At 43.1% G+C, this 22,496-nt stretch overlaps 1 pseudogene; it reads right to left on the bottom strand.

Annotated features, from left to right (window-relative positions):
• Positions 1-1,917: 1,917 nt before the first annotated feature.
• Positions 1,918-22,283, bottom strand: LOC130019331 (fibulin-7-like; annotated as a pseudogene).
• Positions 22,284-22,496: the final 213 nt, after the last annotated feature.

Raw genomic sequence — 22,496 nt, 5'->3', positions numbered from 1 at the left:
AATCTCACAGGGATTGCAGAGCATAGAGCCAGGAGTAAGCCTTGAGCACTGTTGGGTGTGGCCCAAAATAATGAAAACAAGAGCATTTACCTACTCCATATTATAAATGGTACAGGCCCTATTAAGGAGTTGCAGGAATCCTATCAACTCACTTTGTTTCATCTCACTCTGGGTATACTTCTAGAAGTGCTTAGATTACTGTTTGAGAAGTTGTGAACGATTCTTGTAAATATGTATGATGCTCAATAGCTCCACTTTACAACAATATAAAAGTATTAACTTTGTCCTCTTTTAAGATTTTACAATCTTTCAAAGGCTCACACATGTAACTGCTGACTCTGTGAAAACTCTGACTTACTTATAAGGCTTGATGTTATTGGGGAAAGCAGATCAATGGGACAAGCAGGTCACGTGCTGCACCAAAGTAGACTTTGATGTAAAGCCTTTAACTGTGTCAATGGCACAATGTGAGTAATAAGATGTGAGTTGAAAACTCACCTTCTAAGAGTCTTTTGTAGTTTAACTACAGTGTTTTGAATGTGTTGTCTTAATTTGTACTCAAGAAAAAAAAACTGATAAAAAAATAGATAATAATAGATGAAAATTTCTATTTTTCATGTTGGAGCTTTTTGAAAAAATTGAAAAACTGACAAACAATCACTAGACCAAAAGGAGACAGTATCAAATTTTCAACCAAAAAGTTGCCATCAACAAAAATAAATATTTTAATATTAGTAGAATTATTTGGGTCTCTTCAAAATAACCCAGTTAGGGAAGGAGATAAAGAGAAAAGAAGTCGACTGGTTGTTGATAAATGGTGAAATTAGATAATGGACATTTAGAGTTAATTAGACACTTTTCTCTACTTATGTGCATTTTAATTTTTTTCACAATTAAAAAAAGCTCTCTATTTATTAAGGTATTTTTTCTGAAACCAAAATGTAGTTGTAAATTATGTCTATTCTTTCACTGCCGTCTGTGCAAGTGTGCGCCAAATTTGTTCCTAGGTAAAATGGTAATAATAATACCTCCTTCAGAGAGAAGATATAAAAATCAGGTGAGCCATAGGTAACTGCTACATAAAATGATTGCAAAGTGCATTATTCTGACTCCCAGCTGTTTCCATTTCCACAAAAAGCAAATGTCCTTTCAGAACAAAGTATTAATAAATTGCCTTGATCCTTCAATAAGTAAAAGATGCCAAACCATGTTCTAAGCATAGAATACAGAAGTGAACAAAATGAAGAAGCTAGCCTTATTTTGCTTAAATTCTAGTGGAAAGAAAATATGTATGTATGTGTGTGTGTGCGCGCACACACACACACATGTGTGTATACAAACAAATACCACAACTAAAAGAGTGCTTGTTAGGGAGCCCCTTGGCTGAGTGTGCAAGCATTGCAGCTCAGTTTCGTCCCCAATAAGTGCCACATCAGGCATATGGGTGAACTCCAGTAATAGCAACAACTTCAACAGTGAAGGGAGGTTATTTTAATGACTTAATTTAATAAATATATTAAATGCTAACATAGAAAAATCTTGCAGGATCAGGGGAGTGAAGAATAACTGGAAGGGGATAGCTATTGTACGAAGGATGGTCATGGAAGTGGTCAGAGATGTATAGTTGAGGCTCTCCACTGCCCCTGAAAACCAAATAAGATTCCAAGAGTTCCAGAAATAGAACATTGACTTTTGTAAGTCATTGGTAAAACATATGCACTTAAAAATTAAATTACATAAGCTTAAAATGAAATAGATTTGGTAAAGAACAAAAGTAAAAAATGCATAGACACATCACTTCCTATTTTAGTACATTAACTATTATCAACGTGCTTGAGGTTAGTCTTGTCTGTTGTGTCTTCATTGCAGAAATCACAAACCCAGGAAGGATGTCTTGAGCAGAGAAGTGAATGTCATTTACATCTTAGTAGTACGATCTGTCTGCTCTGGAGACTGGACTGGCTACAAGAGGGAACCACAGAAGCAGAAAGATCACATGGGAGGCAATAATCCAAGCGAGAGAAGATTGTGACTATCAACTTGATGTTAAAGGAGATGTTTAAAATGGTCAGCTCTGGGAACAAAGAGATTGTGCAGCACCTATAGCTGAGGTAGGTTTGATCCCTGACATCCCATATGGTCCCCTGAGCCTGCAAGGAGTGATCCCCAAACACAAAGCAGGAGTAAGCTCAGAGCACTGCTGGGTGTGGCCCCCAAACCCTCCTCCCCTCAAAAAATAATAATGAACAGCTCTTATATATATTTTGTTGTACAAGTCAACAAGACTTGCCAAAAGATTGAAAATTATAAAATAAGAAAAAGAAAAGATAGGATGAATCCAAGGTTTGGGGTCTGGGCAATTGGAACACTAGCTCGGCTGTTACTGAGACAAAAGATCAAAATGGCACTTATGAAGACTTTATGAAGGGGAGAAAAGAATTGGTTAGCACGGTTGGACATATTAACTATAAGATATCTATTAGACAGTCAAATGAATTAACAGAGTTGAATGTTAATATGATGAATTCTGGGGGAAAGTTTGGACTATCTGTATAGATCAGGTTAAAACCTTGAGTCTGACCTGAATCATGATTCTGTTAAAGAATTTACATAAGAGGGGCTGGAGTGATAGTGCAGTGGGTAGGGCATTTGCCTTGCACGAGGCCGACCTGAGTTTGATCCCCGGCATCCCATGTGGTCCCCCAAGCACCGCCAGGAGTAATTCCTGAGTGCAGAGCCAGGAGTAACCCCTGAGCATCTCTGGGTGTGACCCCCCCCCCCGCAAAAAAAAAGAATTTACATAAGAGGAGCCAGAGTGATAGTATAGCTGGGAGGGCATTTGCCTTGCACGCAGCTCATCAGGGTTCAATACCCAAAATCCCATATGCCCCCCCCCCCGCACTCCAGCACCGACAGGAGTAATTCCTGAGTGCAGAGGCTGGAGTAACAGGTAGAGTGCTTGCCTTGCACCCAACCAATCCAGTTCAATCTCTAGCACCCATATGAGCTTCATCAGGAGTGATCCTTGACACAGCCAGATGTCCCCTCATCCATTCACCGCCCTCCTCCGCCCCCCCAAAAAAAAGAGAGAGGGGAAACAGTAAATAAATAGATTAAGCCTGGAATGATAGTACAGCAGGGAGGGCATTTGCCTTGTTCTCTGCAGACCCAGGTTCAATCCTCTGCACTACATTTGGTTGCCCAAACTTGTCAGAAGTGGTCCATTGAGTACAGAGCCAGGAATAAACACTGAGCACTTCTGAGTGTGGCCCCAACGTCAAAATAAATAGCACTATAGCACTATCCTCCCGTTGTTCATAGAGCGGGCACCAGTAATGTCTCCATTGTTACTGTGTTTGGCATATTCAATGCCTCGGGGAGCTTGCCAGGCTCTGCTGTGTGGGCCGGATACTCTCGGTAGCTTGCCAGTCTCTCCGAGAGGGACTGAGGAATCGAACCTGGGTTGGCCAGGTGCAAGGCAAATGCCCTACCCGCTGTGCTATCACTCCAGCCCCCTGGAAGTCATAAGGGGACACAAAGATGTTGACCTTTGACATGTGGTTGGTCTGGAAGGAGCGGTCCAGGTATTCGGACGTGTCCAACCTCCAGCGTCTGCGGTCCTTCCAGGGGCTGAATGAGGATCAGCTCTCCCGTCTGCCGGTCCGAGCACTGCATCACGGTCTGCTGTCCATGGGGCAGGGGTTTTGCTCACACTGGAAGGGAGAAGTCTTCAAGTAGTTGACATTGCTACTGCCCTCGGGACACTGTGGGCTGACGCACTGGAAGCCTCCTCCAGTGGTGATGCGCGTGGTCCCTGAGGGGCACACCTGCTGTGGACTCATACACTCATGGATATCTTCACAGCTCTTCTCGTCCCCCAGGATGCGGTACCCAGAAGGGTAGCTGCAGCGGGAGGATCCAGGGGCGGTCACGTAGGTATCATGCATGCAGAGCCCAAGCAGGCCTCCTGTCCACAGAGCTCGCACTCGTTCACATCCTGGCAGACGCCTTTGCGGGTGGAGGCGCAGCTCAGGTGGAATCCCGCCTCACAGCTGAATAAAAGGAGAGAATGAACAAAAGTGAAAGAGAGAGAGAGAGAGAGAGAGAGAGAGAGAGAGAGAGAGAGAGAGAGAGAGAGAGAGAGATCTTAACCCTATAAAAACAAGAACAACGGGTGCAAAATGGAGTCACTTGTGCTAAGGATCATAGCATCAGTCATAAAGCTTAATGTCCAGCTTAACTGGCTAGAAATTCTATCCAGTCTGGAATTTCCCTGTCAACGTTGCAGCTGCAAGATAATCTACCTGGTAGGTCCCTCTTGTGCCTCAAGGGAAGGTTATGCCCTACAATAATCCACACCCTCCCTTATCTTGTCCCCCCTATGCATAAAACATTTTATTCAAAAATGCTTTTTAAATGATCAGCTTTGTAGTCCGAGGTCAAGGGTTAGTCACTGCTGATACTATCTTTTTCCTTGTTTTGTCCTCTAAAGACCACAGATAAATGAGATCATTTGATAATTTCATATGCTCCCTTGGACTTCTTTTGCATTTGTCATACCCTTTAGTTTCTTTATCTTCTTATTTTTTAAATTTTTATTAATGAGACATCATGAGTTGTAGACTTACAAATTTTTGTGCTTGGGTTTCAATTATACAATGATCAAATACCCATCCCTCCACCAGTGCCCATTTTATCTTTTTAAAAAAATTTTTTATTAGTCAATTACCATGGGGTACAGTTACAGACTTACAAACTTTCATGCTTGCATGTCAGTAGTACCCTTCAGTTTCATCACGTTGCCCAGAACAGTATAATTTCATCTTTCTGCATAGTTTTCCACTGTGTGTATATACCACAACTCCTTTATCCTTTCCCCTTTTTCCTTTCATTTCACATTCAAGCAGTTGGGTCAAGATAGGAGATTCTGAAGATCAGAGTAGAGGTGACATAGACACAGTGGCCGAGAATTCTTGGGCATTTTAGAGATGGCAGAGTGTAGTAACTGGGCATCAATCCCCATGACCTTTAACGTCATTATAACCATATTACCTAAGCTATCCTAAAATATAATTTTTATAGAGCCATTAAAAAAAACGTAAATGCTAGCAGTATTTTAGCAATGTTATCTAAACTACAATACAAACAATGTTTTAAATTTCCTGACCTCCAACTGCTTTCTAAACCCAGCCCTCTATCTTATCCCAAATCCCTATCTCTCTGGGGCAGCACATCAGGTATCCTCATGGCCTCACCTTGAAAGCATGGGAGGGTAAGGGGGTGCACACCGTGGTGCTTAGGGCTTACTCCTGGTTCTGTGCTCAGAGAACACACCTGGCAATGCTTTGGAAATTAAGTCTCTCAGATGTTAAAATGGGGCCAGGAGGGGCTGGAGTGATAGCACAGTGGGTAGGGTGTTTGCCTTGCACGCAGCAGACCTGGGTTCGATTCCCAGCATCCCATATGGTCCCCCTAGCACCACCAGGAGTAATTCCTGAGCGCAGAGCCAGGAATAACCACTGTGCATCGCCGGGTGTGACCCAAAAAGCAAAAATAAATAAATAAATAAATCGATATGTTCAACCGGGCCCAGTAACGTCTCCATCATGAGACTTCTTGTTACTGTGTTTGGCATATCCAATACGTCACAGGGAGCTTGCCAGGCTCTGCCGTGTGGGCGAGATACTCTCGGTAGCTTCCCTGGCTCTCCAAGAGGGGCGGAGGAATCGAACTCAGGTCAGCCATGTTGGCCACTTGTAAGGCAAACGCCCTACCGCTGTGCTATCGCTCTAGCCACAGTAAATAAATAAATAAATAAATAAATAAATAAAATGGGGCCAGGAGTTGAAACATTGTCTCTGCTACAGGCACATGCAAAGCAAGCACCATACTCTGTATTATCTCTTCTGCCATGAATTTTTTTTTTAACAATCCTTAAGTCAAATAAGATGTTTCATTTGCTCTGATATCACTACTAATAACTTTTTTGAAATCACTTATGAGGAAGTGGCTAAAAGGGAATATTCCTGAGCTGTAAGATCAACAAAACTGTTATTTATGCCCCAGTTTGTTGTTTTTCAGAAACGCAAATGTCCTCTCTAAGAAATAAAAGTTGCTAAAAAAAAAAAAAAAGAAAATTTGCTGTTATTCTGCTCTGATTGCATCTTTATGATTCAGTAGCATAATTGGTAAGGGAAAATTCTATTATAACCCTTACTAAATGCCAAGTCAGATGTTGGAGAGGCAATAATATAAATAACACAATATCATCCTAAAAATAAAAGAAAAGCACAAAAGTCCAAAAGAAAAGTCTGAAAAGTCTGCGACTGAAGAGATAATACAAGGGTTAGGCCCTTACCTTACATGCTGCCAACCCCAGTTGAATACCTTGCACCACATGCAAGGCCCTGAGCAACTCCAGGAGTGACCTCTGAGCACAGAGCCAATAGTAAGCCTCGGACACCACCAGGTTTGGCCCAAAATAATTTTTTTTTAAAAAGGGGAAAGGAATTTTGTTTCTTGTGGGAAGATGGGAGGGGAGTAGGAATATCACTGTAGACTATGACTACTTTGAGATTATACTTAATCAGAGCATAAAAAGATGATTCTCAATGATATTTCTAAAGAAAAACATGTCAGTAGCACCCCTACACAGAAACACAGTACTACCCAGAGAAAATTAAATGAGGAGAGTGATTACCTGATCTTAGTGACACTCTACTCCAAAAATTTCAAATGGAGTCTAGAAATTGTTCTTTCGATGCAGAGGGTAATGTATAATAATGTCGGTGGGCAGAGCTTAGGAATTTGTTGAAGATAACAATTCATTGAAAATCACTAAATTAACATAATGCTTTGCCTTCATTTTATTAGCTATCCTGGGTTCCATAACACTAGATTCATGAAACACTCAGCACCGAGCAAATAAAAAGAAAAGATCCTGATCAAATAAACTAGAAGAAATATTGCAGTCTTTGTATCTAACATAATTTCCCTTTCTTTCTTTGGTGGGGAAGGGAAGAGTGCACATCAGGTGGTGTTTAGGGCTATTGCTGGTTCTGTGCTCAGGGCCCACTCTTAGCGGTGCTCGGGGATCCATATAAGATGCCCAGGGATTGAACCTGGGTCAGCCCCATGCAAAGCAGGAGCCCTACCTGCTAACTATCACTCCAGCCCAACTTCACAATTTTCTCTGATATATTTATTGCCTTATACCCCACTTTACTTCAATTTTTTTAAGGTTATTAATTTTTTAAAAAAATTTTTTTAAATTTTTATTTTTTGCTTTTTGGGTTATGCCCAGTGATGCACAGGGGTTGCTCCTGGCTCTGCACTCAGGAATTACCCCTGGCGGTGTTCAGGGGACAATATGGGATGCTGGGAATCAAACCCGGGTCAGCTGCGTGCAAGGCAAACACCCTACCCACTGTGCTATTGTTGCAGCCCCGGTTATTAACTTTTAAAAAGTCAAATTTACTTGACCAAAGGGCACTTCTTTTACAATGATCTCATTGGAAAAGATCTATTAAGATCCTGATTAATTTTTTAAAATGTAGAATATGGACAAATTTGAGCACAATCACAATAAATTCATTTTTACATCATTAGACACTGAATTCTCCTAAATATAATAAAAGTTCACAAAATAAGTAGGAAAAGAATTTTCAACTTAATTCTTTTTTCTCCTCTTCCTTTACTTCTATGGAAGTTGTTGCTAGACCAGGAGTCTCTCTCTCTCTCTCTCTCTCTCTCTCTCTCTCTCTCTCTCACACACACACACACACACACACACACACACATTCTTTATTTTCATGCTCAACAGGGGTCACACCCCTTATTCATGGTGTTTGCATATGTGCTCAGCAGAGATCTGATGCTTTAGTTTTGATGCCACCCACACCCACACCCAGGTGCTCTACAGCCAGAATCACTTATAGTGCCATGCACAGAACTGACAGGTAACACAGAAGAGCTGCCAGGAACATGTTTGACGTATGGGCAACACCTGGGGTCAAACTCATAATATCAAGCTTTCAAGATGCTTTAGCCAACGAGTTATTTCACAGTCCCTTTACGTTTATTTTCAAAACATGAACAACAAACTCACTAAATTTATTGTATGTCCTGCTAAAAAATTATAACATACTAAAAAACCACAGACAAACAAACAAACAATAAAACCTTTAATGGTTTTATATCCTCAGTAGTTGATATAGGCAAGAAACTGAGGTGATAGTGCAGTGGATTTACAGGGTAAATAAGTGTCTGAGCACCAACACCAAGTGTGTATTATCTATTCATCAAAATAGAAAAAGAAAGGGAAGAAGGGGTAATCAAATAAGAAAACAAATTAAAAAAGGCTATACAGGAAGTTGTATTTCTAGTCCTTTAATTCATCTGATCCATCCATGTGATCAAGTACCCGTTGAAGCCTTAAAGCTATCTCAGGCTCTTCCTTTTCAGGGGTTGACGGTGGCCTCCCAATCAGTACTCAGGAAACCTGAGAACCAAACTGATGATCCTTGGCCAGTTGGACCATTGTTTCCATGCAAGGCCAGAAGATGCGATGCTGCTCAGATCTTGCAGAACCAACAATATCCAGGCCATCCAGGAGGTGCTAGAGACTCCCAGGGCTGCACCCAGAAATGCTCAGATGTCCATGTGATGCCAGGAATCAAACCCCAGCCAGGTGGGTGCTAGGCATGTGCCCCCTAAGGATTCAAAGATCAACTTAGAGCATACCTGTTTTCTCTGATATTAGTACAAGTTTATACATACTTTTAAAATCAATTGTGTTGGGAAGATCCTGTAATCCAACAAACACAAAACAGCAGCCTCCATAAAAATTATTCTCAATTCAAGGTTATCCTTCAAAAGTTTTGGATTTCTACCAATTAGGATGTGGTGAAGGATGAATCCTTCCAGTTTAGTTAGTGCCAAGCTCACCAATTAACTCTGCCCCAGAAAGGGAATTTGACACACTTTCCCTGACTCAGGGAATGCTACAGGAGGTTTCGTCTAAGAAATCTCTAATTGATCCACTTTTAACTCCAGCCCATGTTTCAGTTCAGACATTGAGCAACATCTTAGCTGCTGCAGCCCTAATCCCCTGCCCCTACTACATTTCTCCTACATACATAGTTACCAGCAGAATATGGAGGAGATCATTATAGATTTGATATGAATGTAAACTCCATATAACACCAAATGGGTGATATATGACCATTGGCCAGTATGATTTTCTTATTGTTGAATCACTATGAGATAGAGCATCACAAAACTGTTCATGATTGCATTTCAGTCATGCAATGTTCCAACACCCATCCCCCCACCAGAGTCATTTCCCAGCACCAGTGTCCCCAGTTCCCCCCCCACCCCTTAAAGACCCCCACCCCCACCCCAGCCTGCCTCTATGGCAGGCACCTCTCTTCTCTCATTCTCTTTCTCTTTCTCTCTCTCATTTTAGGCATTATGGTTTGCGATACAGATGCTAAAGGTTACTGTGTATCTCCTTTTGCCTGCTTTCAAGGCTTAGTTCTTGTCCAGAGTGATCATTTCCAATTAGGGTTGTCATAATGGACCCTCTAAGAGTTCTGCCATCTTACAGACTAAGGTTTAAATAGTCCTTATTCCGGTTATTTTTATCAGTAGATCCATATTAAATTTGTTTTACACAAAACCTGGCCATGTTACTTCCTTCTTTAAGGTTCATCTTATCTCTAGAAAATAGGCATGGATTATACTTGCCTATAAAAATATTGATTATATTTACATTTAGTGTTAATAGACTAAAGAATAATAAACACCAAAATTATGTAGAAAATTCAGAACTTCTGTATTACTCGTAATCCTACAAATTTAAATACAGGTAGATACTCTAAAGTCAAGGCCCCAAGTAGGTAACCACTAGGCCCTGTATTGCTTAGGATGCCCTTTGCTTGATCCCACATATGTTCTTAAGTTGACAGGGTTGTCAATATGAGAATGTCAAAAGATTTTTTTGCTCACATATCTAACTTTTTATGGAAAATCACAACACCCAACTGATCCCTGATCCCTATCACTATCCCTAAAAAGATCCAACGTACTAGCATTTTCCACATAAATAGTATTACAAATCCTGGCATGTGATATGGATATACATAGAGATACCTCAGAACATTCAATGACTTCCCGGGTTTGTTTGTTTGTTTGTTTGTTTAAGTGGCATTTGTACAACTGAACATTGCAGACAGTTTGGTAGTAAATTTTATCTCCTGTCCTCAACCATTGTGAAGCCATGTGCAAATAAGCATTAAAATGTGCTTTAAATTCAATACAGAATATTCCAGACAAAGGATCAGGCTAACTGACCTGGACGGAACATATTCTGAATATTTAGGTTAATGGCTATTGAATAAGTCTCCCAAGCACTGATCAAGCAAAGAGGAAAAGGTGAAAGAAGAGGTTGGGGAGAGGGAAGAAGAGAAAACTAAAGAGGTGGCCGAGGTTCAGTGGCCTAGGCTAAAGTCAAAATATTTTGAGCAGATCAGCATTTAGTCACACACAGGTTGTGATGTCAGCAGGTCATGCACAGGACAGTCTGCCCTGAAACAACTCTGACCAGGGCTGCTGAAATCCTGGCAGGCCTGGGAATGCTGTAATCAAAAGCAGCCCTTCTCAGGAAGAGGAAAAAAACCGGTGTCTGGAGCAAAGTTCAGGTAGGTAGAATACGGATGCCTTTATTGCAACATCATTCTGATACAGAACAGAGTAGAGATATAGGCCATTAAATTAGATTTTTTTTATTGCTAGCTATAAATAAAGACATGAAATAGAGGCTTAAGGAGTTTCTTCACTAAGCAATAAAATCATTAAAAGTTCACCTTGGTGTTTATAGTGTTTATAATATTACCTCATAATTACACGACTTGTTTGTTACAAGCTCTCAGACTGGGTTGTCCCAACCATGAAAATTCAACAGCTTCATCATAGAGAATCTGTTTGACAGAAGTTGCTAGATTAGCTTAATAAAACTATGGCTATTCTGACTAATTCTTGTAACGTAACAAACTATCCCAAAATGCAGCATTGGGGGTGGGGGTGGGCAGGTAGGGCTTTTTTGTGTTTGGGGCCACACCAGGCTGTGCTGAAAACCAGGACTAAATCCTGAGCACTACTGCATATTGCATGAAAACGACAGCAGCAGCAATAAAAATCCTATCGTTTGTTTACAATGTCAGATTTCAGTAATGCAAGAAGGGCTCAACTGAATAGTTCTACTTACAGTCCCATATACATCTGCAGTCAGATTATAGGCTCAACAGAAATTATTTGAAGGTTTATTTGGGAAGACCGTGACAGTGACAGTTATTTGGATTGACTAGCCAAGAAAGCCAGTTATTCTGCTGGTTAAGAACTCAGCTGGGACTGATGATCCAAGCGCCTACCCATATGGTTCTTTCTCTCAAGAAAGACTGGGTCTGTTACTGGGTCTTCTCACTGAACAGTAGCTGAATTTGAAGATTAAGTGTCTTAGGAGAGACCTAGGAATGTAGGGAGCAAACATTCTCAGAGACTAAAAACCAGCAGAGGATTTTCTGTCCTAGCCTTGAAATTCAGTGAATATCACTGAGACTGTCACTGTCACTGTCCTCCCATTGTTCATCGGTTCGCTCGAGTGAGCAGCACTAACGTCTCTATTGTGAGACTTAGTCTCTATTGTGAGAGTTAGTTGTTACTGTTTTTGGTGTATCGAATACATCATGGGGGAGCTTGCCAGGCTTTGCCATGCGGGTGCAATACTCTTGATAGCTTGCCGGTCTCTCTGAGAGGGGCGGAGGAATCGAACCAGGGTCGACCCTGGTTGGCCTCGTGCAAGGCAAATGCCCTACTGCTGTGCTATCGCTCCAGCTCCCTTACTGAGACTAAACTTTAGTCATCTTGGTCTTGTAGTTGGCAAAGGACAGGAGGGCATTGCAAATGCTTTTCCTGGCTTCTGCCACATTTGTCAGCACTGCTGCTCTTCTCTCTTTGAGGTCTTGCTTTATCACTTCTCTCCACTGCTTTGCGAGCTCAGACATTCGCTTGTGGCTGCCTGAGGCTCGCACAGAATCACGTTGGCGAATGAGCAGCTCGAGCATTTTCGAAAACAGATGCCTTTTTTTTTGCTTTTTGGGTCACACCCGGCGATGCACAGGAGTTACTCCTGGCAGTTTTCAGGAGACCATGTGGGATGCTGGGAATCAAACCTGGGTCGGCCACATGCAAGGCAAACGCCCTATCCGCTGTGCTATCTCTCCAGCCCCGACAGGTGTCTTTTTGTGGTTATCTCTCTCTCAGCATTCCTCACACAATCATGGAGGTGCTGAACCAGTCGATCGTATTCTTGGTCAATGTTGTCAACAACGGCATCTTCCCATGTTGCCTCAATAGTGCCAAAGAACTCCCAGTTGGTGTTCGTTCTGGGAATTCTCTTCTTAAACTTTGGCTGATCTTCTCGGTTTTATCTTGGCATTAAAATCACCGACAATGATCTTGTAGAAGGTGTGGTCTTCTTTATAGAACTTCTCCAGCTCCATGTAGAACTTCTCAATTTCTTCTTCTTCATAATTGGATGTTGGTGTGTAGAAAACGAAGATAGAAACTGCCGGCAGTGAGCCACATCTATTCAAGTGTAATTGTCCAATTCAGGTTGTTAGGCATTCTAATGAATCAATGCTCATGGCCAAGTTCATGTTGACAAGGACACCAACACATCATAAGACACTTAATACCCATCTACCAAGATTACTGCACCATATTCGATGGGATTCAAATATTGTTTGAACCATGGGAACACCTGCAAGGCTGATTAGAGGCCACTCTAAAAGCCTCTATCTCTCTCAGAGAGTCTGGCAAACTATCGAGAGTATCCTGCCCGCACAGCAGAGCCTGGCAAGCTATCTGTGGTGTATTCGATGTGCCAAAAATAGTAAATACAATGGGTCTCATTTTTCTGACCCTGAAAGAGCCACCAATACGGCAGTGTTAAGAAGGATGAGGAGAGACTGATAAAATCTCAAGGCCTAACTAGGCTGCCAGAACTAAGAACTAAAATGACTATCTGTACTTTCAATGCACATACGCTGGCATGAGATGCATCCATCAAGGACCTGGTGTTGCAAGTGTGAAAGATCAAGTACGACATCATTCGTCTGACCAAGACGAGAAGGCATCAACCACATTATGCCATTTTTGACACCAGAGAAGAAATGATCCTCGGAACATGTGACAAAAGAGGCATCGGTGTTGTTGATGTTCTCTTCTCTGAATCTTCCTAAATTAAAAGAGTTTCTGGCTGAGAGAGAGAGAGAGAGTCATGCAACTTAAACTGAAAGGCTATTTAGACTGAAGACAAAGGACTTTAGAAGATTGGAAAATTATTGGGACCAAGAGATAGTACAATGAGAAAGCACTTACCTTGCACATGGCTGACCTACGTTCAATTCCCAGCACTCCAAATGGTCCCCTGAACCCTTCAGGAGTGATCCCTGAACACAGACCAGAAATAAATCCTGAGTACTGCCAGATGTGGCCCAAAGGGAAAAAAGGAGAAAAAATAGTTTGTGGGGAATGGGGGGTTGGGGAGGGACATTATTAAGATGAAAGCTATTTAAAACATGTAATGGGCTTTAAGCATACCCATGTGATAGAAAGTAGATACGTGTGTGTGTGTGTGTGTGTGTGTGTGTGTGTGTGTGTGTGTGTGTGTGTGTGTTGTCAGGAACTTGGGGAAGACCAATAGACGAAGACTGCTAATGGGTACAGATTTCTTTGGGCAGTGATGAAAATGTCCTAGTAATGAAGGTTCAATTCCTCAACTATTGTTTTATCCCATGGGCCCTAGGGCCTGTTTTTATTCTGAAATATTTCTAAGATCCCATAATTGGGCTTTATGAAGTTATATTACACCATCCTTGTGGGGTTGAGAGATGTAAGCAGGAAAGAATTGTTCTGAGGAACAAAGAACCAAAAATAAATCTGGAGCTGAAAGTTCCGCTTCTCCACCCCCATGTATGGCTCATTCTAGTCACACAGATGATCAGAGTTCATTCTACTTTAAATATTTAAGAATTTAAACTTATGTTCTCACACGAAATTTCAAAAATCGAAAGCCATCTTGAGTAAGCCACTAAGAGACGTAAAAAGGTAAAGGTAAAGGCCCTCCTGTTGTTCGTCGATTTGCTCGAGCGGGCCCAGTAACGTCTCCACTGGAGACTTTGTTGTTACTGTGTCTGGCATATCGAATACGTCACGGGGAGCTTGCCAGGCTCTGCCGTGCGGGCGAGATACTCTCGGTAGCTTGCCGGGGTCTCCGAGAGGGGCGGAGGAATCGAACTCGGGTCGTGCAAGGCATACGCCCTACCGCTGTGCTATCGCTCCAGGGCTGGAGCACAGCGGTAAGGCGTTTGCCTTACAAGCTGCCAACATGGCTGACTAAGAGACGTATTGATTTATAAACCATACTCTCTAATCAGTAGAGTGAAAAGTAATAGTGATTTAAAAATAGAATACACGGGGTAGTGTTTTGTTTAGTCAAGTGTTTAGTCAAGTGTTTTGTTTAGTCATACGACAAGTCAAGGTGTGTCCAGTTTTTATGTGTACCTTCTTCCCTCTGGTCTATGAAAATAAAGACACTTGTATTATTCCTTTGTTTAAAAAAAAAGGTTTTATAAACATCTCTTTGAGTTTGCTTCAAGGTATTGTTCTTTATTTAGTTGTTTGGTGGAATGGAGCTGGGAACAATTGAGTTGAAAGAAGGTTATTTATTTCCTATGTTTAACTTCCTTAATCTCCTTAGAGCTAGCAGTGGTTTTGAAGTTCTAATAAGTCAATTAGTGCCTTAGGCTAAACAAAGTTGTTTCCTTCCCTCTGGGATGCTTCAATATGAAAATGAAGATGTGTGAAGGGATTATCATCAAGGACAGGAAAGGAGGGGAAAGGGGGAAAGAAGCTTAGAGAGAATCCGATAAGTGACAGGAATTTGGGAGTGGAAACTGGTCCAGCATGTTCTTATAATTAGCAATTCATCCTTAGCAGTGCTGTAAATTTCACACTGATGTGAAACAGTGAAAAACCAAGCAACATGCTCCAAAAGTTGGGAGACAACTCAGACTTATTACACTCGAGAGGCTGGGTGGGTCCCTGACAAGATCTGGGGTCCAGGATGATAGGGTATCTGGTGGCAGATGTAGTGCTTACAGGCAGCTGGCAGGAGAGTACAGAGCAGAACGTCTCAAACATGCTATTTGCAGAGCAAGATTAAAACTATGTCAAGGACACTAATCATTTTCTGGATACATTCTGTGGTTACAAAGCAAGCCCAAGACTATCTCAAGAATATCCCAAGCACAGCCTGTGGTCATCTCTTGTAGCCCAGGCTTAAAAGTCCTTGGCATTCCTCGCTCTATCAGTGGTTGGTTTGTTTGAGATGAGGGCAGGAGCTTACTTCACTCTTCAGGAGAAACTGTTGAATTTCAAGTCCTAGGAATCTCAAACAGGCTTGTTGGATTTATGTTGTATAACAAAGTCAAAACGACCACCATTTATTTTTTATTTTGGTTTGTTTTGTTTTGGTTTTGGGACCACACCCAGTGATGCTCAGGGATTACTCTTGTCTCTGTGCCCAGGAATTAGTCCTGGGGGTGCTTGGAGCACCATATGGCGTGCCGGGGATTGAATCTGGGTCAGTCATGAGCAAGGCAAGATCCCTATCTGCTGTACTGTCTATCCAGTCCCGAGTCACCTCCATTTCTCTATTTCGGAGGAGGAGGGAGACTCACACCTGGCAATGCTCAGGGGCTACTCCTGCTTCTGTGCTCAGGAATTACCCCGGCAGTGCTGAGGGGAACATATGGGATGCTGGGGATTGAACCAGGTGGGTCTTGTGCAAGGCAAACACCCTCCCTGCGGTACTATCACTCTGGCCCCACCTGCATTTCTATGTTTCTTTGTTTAACTCCCCCCTACCTAATAGGTTCCCGATTACATCCTGCAAGTTAGTTTTTTTTAAAATTTTTTTAATGAGTCACCCTGAGATACAGTTACAGATTTACGAACTTTACTGATTATGTTTCAGTCATACAATGATCCCTCCACCAGTACCCATTCTCCACCACCAATTTTCCCAGAATCCCTCCCATCTCTGCCCCCTCAACCCACCACCACCCAGCCTCTGTGGCAGGCACATTCCCTTTTACTCTCTCTCTCCTTTTGGGTGTTATGCTTTGCAATATGGGTACTAAGTGGCCATCATGTTTCGTCCATAGTCTACTTTCAGCACACATCTCCCATCCCTCCAAGCATCGTTTACTTAGTGGTCTCTTCTCCATCCCACCTGCCTTTTCCCCCAGCAAGTTAGTTTCTAATGGTGTCTCCAGTGTCAGCTCTGTATCCCCTGAGCTGGTCTCTCTGGGTCACAGACATATGATTACCATATGTGTTGTCATTTTGATGTACGCAGGATAGGGAAGGCCCCCTTCAAAGGCAATGGAGAAATTTCCCGGCAGAAATAGCCCCAAAGTTGCTGCAAGAGCCTGATAAGACCCTCAGAAGAAAACACGAAAAAAACAGGAAGTAAGGCCCGATAAGACCCTCACCCATCTACAGCAACAGACCCAGAGAAGCTCCTGAGGAAATAAAAGACCAGGAAAGGAATTTCAAAGAAGACCACCACTACTCCCAATACCCTTGGTAACCGCCTTAGCAACAGAGTTTGACTTAGGTAAGAGCCCCACATATGGGCAGGTTGGAGAAACCTTATAAAGGTCACCTTGAACAAAGGAAGGGTGCGCATCTGCTGCCCGAGCCCATGTGCTACTTGCGCCCATATGGCTGAGCACATGTGGTGCCTGAGCACATGTGTTACCCGCATCGCCCCGCTTAAGATGTGTACTTTCATGTTTTCCTGTCTAATGCTGGGATGTGTGTAGGGGCTCTCTTCGCCCTTGGAGAAGTCCAGGTTCTCTCTTGAGCATGTTACTCTCCACTCTCTTCCACTTTCTCTCCCTCTCTCCCTTCAAAACCTCCAAATAAAAACTATTTAATTTCACTGCTTGTCTACTCCTGCGGCTGGAGCCATAGCACAGCTGGTAGGGCGTTTGCCTTGCACGCAGCCAACCTGGCCAACCTGCGTTCGATTCCTCCGCCCCTCTCCGAGAGCCCGGCAAGCTACCGAGAGTATCTCGCCCGCACGGCAGAGCCTGGCAAGATCTCCGTGACGTATTCCATATGCCAAACACAGTAACAAGAAGTCTCACAATTTGTTGTGAGATGTTACTGGTGCCCGCTCGAGCAAATTGATGAACAAGGAGAGGAGAGTGACAGGACAGTCTATTCCTGAAATTCCTTTCTGCAAGGTGAGACAAGAACCCAGTAACCCTGGGTCCGAGGTGGCAAAGGCAGGTTGGGAAAAAGTGGCCATCTTTCTCCTCCCCACTTCACATGAGTCACCGACATCAATCTGAGGGTCTTTGTTCTTTTTGCTTCTTCTGTGGGGAAATGTTCTTTCTCACATGTCCACAGGGCTCCCTCACAATCACAGACTGGATTCTCCAGGAAGTCTACCCTCAAATAATATTGCTATGGGGAAAATTGTTGATAAGAGTGGTCTTAGAAAAAGAAATTCATCCTAGGTTCGCCAAGACTTAATACCTAACATGATTTGAGCCTCTTCCAAAAAGTGGAACTTTAAACCAGTAGCACTGTAGCACAGTCCTCCTGTTGTTCATCGATTTGTTCAAGCAGGCACCAGTAATGTCTCCATTGTGAGACTTTACTTGCTGTTACCATTTTTGGCATATCGAATACGCCATGGGAAGCTTGCCAGACTCCGCCTTGCAGACAGGATACTCTCCGTAGCTTGCCATGTTCTCCGAGAGGGACGAAGGAATCGAACCCGGGTCTGCCGAGTGCAAGGCAAAAGATCTACCTGCTGTGCTATCGCTCCAGCCCCCCAAACCAGTAAATTTGGATTTTCCTGGTTAGCACTGGTGGGGAAAGTTTAGGTGATAATAAAACCCCTTACATTCTCATTGGGGAAGAAAGTCTTGCCTGAAGCCTTCTTGCCTCCTTTTCTCCTGCACCCCCTCACTGATGACCTTTGCTTTTGCTAATGACCTTTACTTGGGGGGTGGGGTTTAAGCTGGTCACACCCAGTTGTGCTCAAGGCTTACTCATGGTTCTGTGCTCAGGGGTAATTCCTGGAGGGTTCAGGGAAACATCTATGAAGCCAGAGATTGAACCCAGGTCACAGCCAAAGGAACCACAAGCAAGACAAGTGCCTTACAGCCTACACTATCTCTCTGCCTTGCCTCCATTCTCCTTTTTCACTCCATCGGGGGCAGAGGATAGAGTTAGTGGTAGAGCACATGCTTCATTTGTGGGACTGGAGAGAAGAAAAGATATATTCATTTGCTAGTTGCTGCAATAAAACACGACAGACCATACACGTAAAATGTATTTTTTCACAGTTCTGGAGCCTGGAAGCCCTGGAATAGGATGTCAGCTGGATTGGTTTCTCCTGACAGCTCAGTCTCTTTGACTTGGAGATGTCTGCTTTCTTCCTGTGTCTTCATACATTCTTCCTGATGTATGGTTATACCCAAATTTCCTCTTCTGTTTTTGGAGAGGAGGAAAATTGAGTCACACCCTGTGAAAGCCAGAGCCTCTTCCTGACTCTCTGCTCAAAAGTGATCCTGGTGGTGCTTGGTGGACCATATATATTACTGGGAGATCAAACTAGGATGGACTGCATGCAATGCAAGTGCCTTGCCTCTCATGTTCTCTCTCCTGAACTTCATCTCTGTATAAGGACTGTATCTGCACATGCCTAGCCTCACTGAGACTCTACATACAGGTTACCTTCTCCAGGAAGCCCTCCTCACCATCCTGAATAAAATAGCATATATATATATATATATATATATATATATATATATATGTTTTTGAGTCACACCCAGCAATACACAGGGGTTACTCCTGGCTCTGCAGTCAGGAATTACTCCTGGTGGTGCTTGGGGGATCATATGAGATGCTGGGGATCGAACCTGGGTCAACTGCATGCAAAGCAAATGCCCAATCTGCTGTAATATTGCTCGAGTCTAGCATCCCCATTCTTAACCCTCAAACACAGTCTTTAGCCTTATTTGCCTTTAGATTAACTACTATCATGTCTTCATCTTAACTTATTTCTTTTCTTTTTTTTTTAAATTTATTTATTGAATCACCGTGAGAACAGTTACAAAGCTTTCAGGTTTAAGTCTCGGTCATACAATGATCAAACACCCATCCCTTTACCAGTGTATATTTTCCATCACCAAAAACCCCAATCTACTCCCCATCCCACCCCTCCCGATGCCTGTGAGGCAGATGATTTCCACATTATACTTTGATTACATTCATTATTTCAACAAAAGATGCACCATTATTATTTGGAATTTCCCCCAACAATCAGACCTGCTGAAAAGGCATTGTGAAATAATTTGTTTTCTTTTGCTGGTTATGAAGACCATATGATGTTGTGGCTGCGCGATTTTGGATTTCCAATATTTTACCAATTAAGTCTGGAGGGATATCTGCCAAAAGCTGCATAGTTCCGAGATTGGTTTGTGTGCCTCTGGGTCCATGGCCATGCTGGAGAGCTGCTCATGAGGGGCAACTCATGGTCTTGGCTGGGCAGGAAGGATGTACCGATTCTGTCCCCCATCCCATGAGGCCGCAGATGCCCCGTCATTGCCGGCTCATACCTGGCTGTCCAATAAGCTCTGAGAAGGCAGCCACAGTGCTGCAGGGGGCGGGGGAAGCGGAAGAGACAGACACCCTTACTCTCCCGGGGGCAGGGGGGGCGGGGGGCATGGAGCTGTAGCTTAATGCATAGTCCATTCACATTTCTGCCAAAAGCTGCTGGGTTCCGAATTAGGTCCGTGTGCCTCTGGGGCCATGGCCTTGGTGGAGAGCTGCTCTTGGGGGTCAACTTGTGGTCTCGGCGGGGCAGGAAGCTTAACTCATTTCTTGAAAGACTTTCTGTCTAAATACTGGCATATTCTTTGGTATTGTGGGTTAGATCTTATGAACTGGCGGCAGGGAGTAGAAGGCTAGAAGGGCCAAGCAATTCCATCTGTAGTCTAACCAACTAGGTCTCAGAGTTAACAGCAAAGTACATGTCAAAGTTATCACAAGCTCACCATAAAATAAGTGAGCATCAGCCCCACGGAAACTGCAGCAGGCTGTTCAGAGTGAACGCTATTTGACAGCATATAAGAAAAGGAACGAGAACCTTACAGGCGTGCTTTCAGTATTCTGGCCAGTTGGCAGACTTAGTCTTGTTTCAGTAGGCACTGCAAGCTTACATTCTAACTACCCTCTTACCACCACCAGAAAGCCCAGAAGCCCCTGCCCACAACCAACATCTTCTGTCAAAGAAATGGTCCAGCCCCTAGTTCCCAGTATCACAAAAATACATAATACTGCTGAACCTTCCCAGATAGACCTGTCTGGGCTAAAAACTCTCGGTTCTTCTCAATATCGGGGTGGGCAGATTCCCCTTTCTGTCTGAAGGCACAGCAGCCCCCAGCCACAACCAACACTCTTCAGCATAGCAACAGCCAAACAGCCAAGCTCCACAACTCAACTTCAGTAAGCCGCCAAACCTCCAAATTGTTTCAGCTCCTTAGCTCCTGGGGCACATGGCTATGGCACCTCCCAGTTTCGTAGTACTGTCCACCCAAGAGGATCCCATCCTGATGGGAATGTTGCACACAATTCCACCAATCCCAGTGAGTGAAAACAATAACAAAGAAGGTTCAATTAGCACAAGCCAGTTCATTAAATCCTCAATGACTTTAGAAATACCATTGTGAGATATAACAATGATCACAAATGGAAACTCATTGATTATATTTTGATAATTCCATTTGTCGTTGTGTTGTAAGAGCAATATGGAATATTGCTTTTTTGTGTGCACTTGCTAAGGAGGAAATTGAGCTGTGGGTGGGAAACTGGAGACCTTGGTGGAAGGAAGTTCACATTGGTGATGGGATTGGTATTGGAACACTGAATGCCTGAAACAACTGTATTATGAACAGCTTCATAGATCATGATAATATAACACAGACACACACACATACTCAGAGAGACAGGGGTAGAGAGAGAGGAAGAGAGAGGGAGAGAGAGAAGAAGAGAGAGGGAGAGGGAAAGGGAGAGAGAGAGAGGAAGAGAGAGAGAGAGAGAGAGAGAGAGAGAGAGAGAGAGAGAGAGAGAGAGGACACTGAAGAGTGAAGTGCTGAATTAGTGGACCAAGTGTGGGCATCCTGATTCACTCTGTCTCCCCACATCAAACCTGGAGGAGTTAAATAAATAAGTAATTTTCACGAACTTTTTCTTTCCATACATGTTTTCTTTTCATATACTTATGTGATTAAGAACACATTCACATTCACTGTCACTGTCCTCCCGTTGTTCATTGATTTGCTCCAGCGGGTCTAGTAACGCCTCCCTTGTGACAATTGTTACTGTGTTTGGCATATCGAATATGTCACGGGGAGCTTGCCAGGCTCTGCCGTGCGGGCGAGATACTCTCGGTAGCTTGCCAGGCTCTCCGACAGGGGCAGAGGAATTGAATTCGGGTCAGCCATGTTGGCTGCGTGCAAGACAAACTCCCTGCCCGCTGTGCTATCACTCCAGCCCAAGAACACATTACTCTTTTTAAATTTTTGTTTCTTTAAGGGTGACCCTTTCTAGCGAGATGAGAATCACCTAGAGTAAGACATGTATCTTCAGACCCACTGAATATGATTCCCTCAGATTAGGATTCAGTAATCGGGAGGTGAAGGGGGGTGACTGTGTGCATTTTGTTGTTATTGTTGTTGCTGATTTGTGAAAGGCCTTCAACAGGTGTTTTCCTGGGAGCTACTTCCTATGGCACCCAGTCAATAGGAGCCTCAAGAGTTACACCCTATGAATTTCTGGAGGCCACATGTATGGTGCTAGGGATCAAACCCAAGTCAACTACTATGTATCCTAACCTCTGTTGCATATTCTGGTCCCACTAAACTGTTTTTAAAACAAACTTTCCCCACCATCCTGTGTGTAGTAAAACCTGAAGAACATTGTTTTAAGAACTGAACCAGGACCTCCTATCGGAAAGATTTATTTTGGTAGAGAGAGTAAAACAAAAACGTTTCTTAAGATAGCAGAAAGAAAAAGGTTAACAACAATGACAGTTTTGTTTTGTACCTGGATGTATTGTTGTACCCAGGGCACATATTAACCTGAAAGTCATAAATACCCAACGTCATCATGAATAAGTACTCTTACGAAAGCCCGACACGTGACCGACAACCCTCCTACCAAGTGAAAAGCCAGATAAGAGTGAAGTTTGTCTGTGCTGAAATTCTCCTGGTCAAGATGATGGGGTGGGTGCTGGAGTGATAGCACACCGGGTAGGGTGTTTGCCTTGCATGCGGTCAACCCGGGTT

Source organism: Sorex fumeus, unplaced genomic scaffold (genome assembly GCF_029834395.1).
Source record: "Sorex fumeus unplaced genomic scaffold, SorFum_2.1 ptg000008l, whole genome shotgun sequence".
In the NCBI taxonomy this organism is placed as follows: domain Eukaryota; kingdom Metazoa; phylum Chordata; class Mammalia; order Eulipotyphla; family Soricidae; genus Sorex; species Sorex fumeus.
The sequence above is the reverse complement of the archived record's forward strand: the minus strand, read 5'-3'. Positions and strand labels throughout refer to the sequence as shown.